The following is a 7,989-nucleotide window of genomic DNA, read 5'->3' as shown; positions in this document are numbered from 1 at the left end:
GCAACAGCCTGGGATCTGTCGGGGAATCACAAGGGTTCTCTCGGGCCAACAATTCAATAAGATGTAACCAAATACTGGTATTGGGGACTTCATTTAGTCACAAGAGATGGTCATTTTGGACACTGTCTCCCCTCTTATTTGGAAATTTTATTTAGGTTGCCTGCATATATGCATATACTTTATGAAGCTTCTAGTGAATTAGATTTTCATATTATTCCTCTAATGGCCCTAAATTTTAGGTGTCTCTTCCTGTATTCCCTCCTTCATCTCCCTGTTCTATGCTCCTCTCCACTTGATCCTGTATTTTACCCATCCATAACTATGTATTCTCTTTCCTCATCCTAAAAACAGATCTATTTGTCCCTCAGACTTCTTTACTCTATGTTTAATCTCTGTGCTTTTGTAAATTGTAGCTTGGTTATCATAAATATACCAAATAATGATTATGTGTAAGTAAATAATACCATATTTATCTTTATAGGTCTGGGTTGGCTTTCTCTGGATTTTTTCGAGTTTCATTTACTTGTAAATTTGTAATTTCCTTTTTTTAACAGATTAGTAATAAACACTCCATTGTGCAAATATACCAAATTTTCTCTATCCATTATTCTGTTGAGGGACTTCTAAGCTGATTTTGATTTCTAGCTATTATGAAAAAAGCAGCAATGAACATGGTTTCCATAGTGACTATACAAATTTGCACTTCCACCAACAATGGATGAGTGTTAGCTTTGTTCCACATCTTCACCAGCCTGAGTGGTCAATTGTTTTATTGATCTTAGTGATTCTGATGGGTGCGAAGCAAAGTCTCAAAGTAGTTTTGATTTGCATTTTTCTAATGACTATGGATGTTGAACATTTAAGTGATTATCAGCCCTTTGAGTTTCCTCTTTTGGGAATTCTTTGTTTAGATCTGTATACCATTTTTTGTTGTTGTTGTATCATTTGTATCCTTGATATCTAGTTTTTGAGTTCTTTATATATTCTGGATGTAAACTGTCTTTTACAATAATATGTTGATTAAAAATATCTTTCTCATTCTGTAGTGTCTGAACATTTTCTCTAAGGAACACACATTAGGTTGATAGTCTGACTTATGGCATCCTTATGTTATTACAAAATTAAATTACAAAAGTAAATAAAGTGCTGAGTGCTATGGATTTGACTATTAGAACCACCTTCATTGTGTTCTATAAGTTTGTGTATGTTGTATATTTATTTTCATTCAATTCTAGTTTCTGTGTTGACCCATTTGTCATTTAACAGAGTTTTTCAGTTTTCATGAGTTTGTACACTTCCTTTTCTTTTTTGTTTATGTTGACATCCAGCTTTAATCCAGTGGCCTAATAGGACACTGGGAGTTATTTCAAATTTCTTGCATCTGTTGAGACTTGCTTTGTGTTGTACATGTGGTCTATTTTTGGAATAAGTTCTATGAGGTGCTGAGAAAAAGTATCTATGAGGTCCATTGGTTTGTAACTTCAGGAAACTCTAGCATTTTCTGTTTAAATTTTTTTCTAAATGACTTGTCCATTGGTAAGCAAGGAATATTGAAGTCTCCCACTCACAGTGAGTGATGTCAATAAGTACTTTAAGGTGTAGGGTTTTTCCTTTCTTTATTTATGAATTTGGCTCTTCTTGCAGTTAGTTTATAGATGTTAATGACTGCCATATTGTCTTGAATGATTTTCCTTTGTTGGATGTCTACTGTCCTTTCAAATCTCTTCTCATTGTTGGTTTCAATTATATTTTTGGATATTAAAGCAGCCATATTAGCTTATTTTTATATCTTTTACTTGGAATATTTTTTCTCTCCTTTGTTGTGGGATGGTATATCTAGTCTTGCTGTTAAGGTATGTTCTGCAGCAGAAGGATAGATTCTGGATTTGCCTCTATTCTGTTGGTCTGTATCTTTTGGTTAGGGACTTGGCATCACTGATATAGGAAGATATCAAGGAGTAGTATTTGTTCATTCCTGTTGTTTTGCTGTTGTTGTTATTGTTGTGGTAGTGATAGTGGAAGTAGTGTGTGTGTGTGTGTGTGTGTGTGTGTGTGTGTATTTTTATTGTTTTCTTGGGTGTGTTTAACCTCTTTGCGTTGGAGTTTTCCTTCTAGCACCAGCTGTAAGACTGAGTTTACAGATAAATTGTTTGAATTTGATTTTATTATCAAATGTTTTATTTTCTCCATATCTTGTGATTGGAAGCTTTGCTGGTTGTAGTATTCTGGGCTGCTATTTTTGATCTCTTATACTCTGTAGAACATCTGACCAGAACCTTTTGGCTTTTAGAGTCTCCAATGAGAAATCAGGTATAATAGGTCTACCTTTATATATTAGTTCATCTTTCTTGCTATGAATCTTTTAATATTCTTTGTTCTGTATATTTGGTGTTTGGAATATTATGTGGTGAGGGGACTTTCTTTCCTCATCTAATCTATTTGATATTCTGTGCGCTTTTTATTCCTCTACTGACATTTTCTTCAGGTTAGAGAAAATTTTCTCCTATGATTTTGCTGAATATATTTTCCATTTCTTTGACCTAGAATTCTTCTTCTATCTTTATTTCTATTATTCATAAATTCTGTCTTTTCATTGTGTCCCAGGTATCCTGGATGTTTTCTATCAGGAGGTTTTTAGATTTAGTATTTTATTTGACCAAGTTTTCTATGTCTTCTACTTTGTCTTCAGCACTTGAGATTTTCACCTCTTATATTCTGTTGGTGACCCTTATCTCTAAGGTTCATGTTCAAGTTCCTCGATTTCTTACTTTCAGAATTCTGTCTGTTCGGATTTTCTTTATTCTATTTCAACTTCCAGGTCTTGAACTATTTTGTTATTTTCTTTTACTGTTTCATTGATTTTTAACAATGCTCATCATTTTCATAAGGACGGTTTTAAGGTCGATGGCACCTAAGCTATGTTGAAATATTCAGAGTCTACTGCAAGAGGGTTGCTGGGCTCTCATGGAGACATTTTGTCATGGTTATTGTTGATCAGGTTTTTTAAGTTGCAGTCTTGGCATCTGGGTTGGGGGAAGATTGTGATTCTAGGTGATATCTATCTTGTCTTTGTTGGGTGGTGTTCTGTTCCTTGGTTTCTATTTCCCTCTCTAATTCTGAAGAGTGTTGTGGCTTTGTGTTACCTGATAGGAGATTCTTCTGGGATATTGATAGTGTGGCCACTGGGGATTCCCCATAAAATATTTTTAATTATTAGGAGCTGACACTTAGAAAAAGAGATGGTCTAGGAAGGGGGAAAAAGCAGGGTGTTCCATATAATCTTTTTCTTCTCCTGAGAATGGGGTCAGAGAATGAGGAGAGGCCATAGCAGACAGTTTGCTACAGAGCTGGGGAGTCAAAGCCTGTTGCTGTTGAGAATAAATAAGGAGATAAGATGAGTGAGGAGAAAGGTTGCAGAAGATCTGTGCAGTCTGCTGGAGAAGGGGGCAGTTACCCCAGATAGTCTGCTTCAGGAAGGGGGTTGAGGCTATGTGGATGGATGTGAAGGAGTGAAGGATGTTTCAAAGATTTATAGTTAGGTTATCTGCTTCCTTGACTGGAGTGGCCTAATGGTACCCAGGAAATGTCTGCTGGTGTAGGAGACTGGGATAATGGGATGAATGAGGGAAATTGTCCAGATGTTCAGAGCAAAAGGGAAGACTACAGTAGGTTTTCTCTACAGAGCCTGAGCTGCCTAAGAGTTTCCAGTGAAAGCCTGTCGGAGTAGGGGTTTGGGGTACAGCTCTGAGGAAGAGAGGCAGCAGCAAATGGGCTGCAGCAGAGCTGAGAATAAGACTTGCGTGTTGGATTTGGGAGTGAACATCTGCACTTAGTCTACCAGCTTCCCTGGCAGAAGTACCATGTGGTTTCCCAGGGAATGTCTGCTTGAGTAGGATAAACAAATGAGTTAGGAAAAGGATGTTTGGAGGGGAAGATCTGTGTGATCCACTGGAGAGGGGGACCGGGTTAGAAGTGAGGCGTAGCTGCTGGTGTGTTCCAGCTGGAGATGAGACTAGGGAATTGGATTTGGAGGGAGAGATGAAGATTTGGAGTTAGCCTGCATGCTTCCTTTGTCAAAGTACAAATTTTATACTTTTACTTTTTAAGACAAAGTCTCTCCATATAGTCCAAGGTAGCATGAAACTCTTGATTTCCTCGTTTGTGTCTACAAAGTTCTTTATTTTCGGGTGCACTTCACAGTTTTTTTTTCCTGCTTTGAAATATTTTTGACAGATGTTACTGTCTCCCTTTTCAATGATGAAGAAATTGGATTCTGAAACTCAGGTAACTTAAGGAAGGTCCACATACTTTCAATAGAAAATGGAAGTGTCCAAAGACAGGTTCTTATCACCGATGGCCTCAACTTTAATGCTGCAATGCTTCATCCCGTAAACACAGGCATGTTTCCTCTGGTGTAATTTGACTAAAACAGAAACCTAGTTTTATTCATTTTTGTACTACTACCACCAGGTAATATCTCTTTCCCAAGATTGCTACAAAGCAAATTATAACTTGAATAAATAAAAACAAGAATTAACTACACTGTACATGAAGTGTGCAGGAGAGGTTGATTCCAGAACCTCCAAGGAAACCATAGTCTGCAAGTGTTCAGCCTGTTGTACAAAATGCTGTGTTTTTGCATTTTACATCTACGTATGCTCTTGTGTACTTTAAATCGTCTGTGGAATGCTTCTTATACCTACCCCACTGGAAATGCTATGGAAATACTTGTTATGTTTCATTGTTTAGGGGATAATCCTAAGGAAACAAGAAATTTTGCAATTATATTTTTGATCTCAGGTGAGTAGTTTAGTCAACCTATGTAGAGCCCATAAATACAGAGAAAAGGTAGGTCATACACACACATATGCATGCTTGTGTGTACACATACATACCAAACACACACACACACACACACACACACACACACACACACACACACACACACACCTTGTAGTTTTATGTATGGAGATTTATAGGTACATTGGTGTGAGGGTGTGAGAAATAGATTGCTATGTTTCATTTGTACTACCAAGTGTGCTTAGAATTCATCGGAGTTGCAGGAGGCACCAGGCCTCTCTTTTTCTAGCTGGCAGCTAGCTCCTGTTTGCCCCAGGACTCTGAGAGTTCAGGAATTACATGTTATCGACTACGGGACTGAATCCAGGGTTGGAAAAGGGCAGTGTAGTCTAACGCTCTGATTTTTTTCATTGGATGCAGCTTTGTATCCTAGGCCAATGAGGTGAGGACTTTGAGAGAAATGTCCCATTAGACTAGGACAGGGGTTTCTCACAATGGGAAGGAAGACTTTAAGAAGCCCTATACTGTCTTATATAAATAAGCATGCCAGAAGCCATTATTTTGGGCACCCTTTATACAGAAATGCCTGGATTTCATTAGTGTCTTGAATTTGTCATTTCTTATTAACAACATATGTGTGTGACTGCAAACACACATATAGACAATGCTACATAACACACACGCATTCTTGCCTCCTACACACAGTGGGACAGCTGATCATCTCCTGAAATGGAGCTCAGGGCTTGATTAAAAACAAAGTCAGAACAGAAATAAGCAAACAGAGATATATGTAAAGAAAAAAAAATCTTTGAATTAGGAAAGCACAGAATTGAGAAAGGAACTGGAGAAGGATAAATTAGAAGCTTATTCCTTACAGATCAGGGGAAATTACCTTCTGGGTTGGAAATCATGCCCTCTAGGGTTTCCAGCAGGCTAATGGTGCACATGTTATTTCATTCTCTTCCTGTTGTAAAAATGAGAGAAAGTGTTAGCTTTTTTTGCATTTTGAATAATATCCTGGGGAAAACTGGACTCTGTTTATGGGGGAGGGATGGAAAGCTTCAAAATTGGCATTACTATGCAGAACATTTTCACGAAGGCTGTAAATACATCATAAAGTGCCTTTCTTCAGAGGTCTCCTTCCTAACTCCAGCACTATAATTATTAACATAAACCTCCTGAGGCACTCTCTTGTCATCTGCACCTGAATATTCTATCTTGCTTTATCTGTGATTTCTCTCCAGCTTTATTAGTTTAAAGAGCCCGTGGCTACTCTCTAATGAGAGAAAACCAGGCTTCTGTAGCCTAGGTCACCCTCTATTGCTTGATGGTAGATAGAAGAAAGTTCACTGGGAGGTAACAGAGCAAAGCAAAGCAAAACAAAACAAAAACAAAAACAAACAAAAAAATGCAAAACAAAAAACCAACACCAACAAATAAAGCAGTATATAAAATCACTAGAATTTTGTTAACTACCAAGAAAAACAAACTGAATTTTATTGTTTTTTGTTTGTTCATTTTGTTTTGTTTTATTTTCCTTGACCAAAGTTTAAAAAAAAAATCTCAAAAAAAGGAAAAAAAAAATCCAGCCATGCACTATTTCCCCTCAGGGTATTAGTCTTCCCTTGCTGTGCTCTGTCTCTCCTGTGATCTCTAAACGCTGACAAATCTGCTGAACAACAGACCCTGGTGTTTGCTTCTGAACCCCCAGCTTCTTTCCTCAGAGCAGTTGGCCTGGGGCGAGGTTTCTCAATCAGTGTCAACTTCAAGCCAGCGGTTTGCATCCTACTGACAAATTTATGGAGCATGCTGATGAGAACAGCCTGGCTCCCTGGGAAGATGGCTGGGAATTGGCAGAGGACTTTTGTAGGTCTGAGCTCTCAGCTGGGCCATTGATTATCCCTTCATCTGGTTGGGACATCTAAAGCTCATAGGCCTTGGTATCTGTTTTGCACCCCTTCTGACACTTTTTATAATACTTCTGAGTATTTTCTTTGCAAACATTAGTCCTCAACCAAGCTTCAAATGTCCAAGGGTGATAAGAGAGGGAAGTGATGTGTTTGAGTGGTCAATTCCCTGGTGTGCCTCAAATAAGGAGCCAGAAGGTGAAAGACAGAAGGGGTGCGGATATACTTGGCACAGCACTTCACCTTCTGAGTGTCTTAGAGAGGGTTTTATTGCTGTGAAGAGACACTATGACCAAAGTAAATTTTATAAAGGACAATATTTAATTGTGCGCTGTTTTACATTTTCAGAGGTTTAGTCCATTATCATCATGGCAGGGTCCAGGCAGACATCTTGCCGGAGGAACCATGACTTTTGCATCTTGATCCAAAGGCAGTCAAAAGGAGAAAAGTTTCTCTGCACTAGGCAGAGCCTAAGCAGTAGGAATAGCCCTCAAAGACTGCCTACCCAGTGACATTGTTTCTCCCACTAGGCCACACTTCCCAATAATGTTATTCCTGTGCCAAGTATATTCAAACTACCATACTGGGGTACATCATGCGATGGGTAATCTTAGACATCAATCTATATGACTCTGGAGTCAACTAGGAGAACTGTACCATTGTTCAGATCCATAGTGGTGTTTCCTAGAAGGATTAGCTGAAGAGGAAGACACCCTCCAGAATGAGTAGCAACTTCTGGCTTCAGGGCTGACGTAAAGAGATGTAAGGGAAAGATGGCAGCAGTGTGCCCTGCTGGTAAACACATATATTTTCCACTGTCATTCTTTGTTGACTTCAGGACCAGCTCCTTCAGGTGGCACTTGTGGTATCTTCTAGAACATCATCACTCTTTGCATTTTTTCTTTTTGTAAGTGTATTTATGATGTTTCTGATGAATCTGAACACAGTAATAACTTTGCAGAAATTTGCAATATTTTATTTGACCTATAATTGTGGAGACTATTTTGTTTAACTTCCTAATTCATTGGGGGTAAAAGTCTCCTTCCAGAAGCACTCTCTTACCTGCTGTTCTGCGTGAAGGTGGAAAAGGCACTTGACTATTGGAAAGGCGCAATTTTCATTCTTAGTAATGTCCCTAAGAAAATCAGGACAAGTGGCTAAAGGTGGTGCCTATTGGCATATTAAAGCTGATACTGGCCTCTAGACTTTCTCAGCACTGCAAACTGCAATATTTGATACAGATTCCTGTCTCCTCTCAGTTCCTCCCATGATGCCCCTTACC

This window comes from Rattus norvegicus, chromosome 14, assembly GCF_021556685.1.
Source record: "Rattus norvegicus strain SHRSP/BbbUtx chromosome 14, alternate assembly SHRSP_T2T, whole genome shotgun sequence".
NCBI lineage: Eukaryota > Metazoa > Chordata > Mammalia > Rodentia > Muridae > Rattus > Rattus norvegicus.
This window is presented reverse-complemented; position numbering follows the sequence as displayed.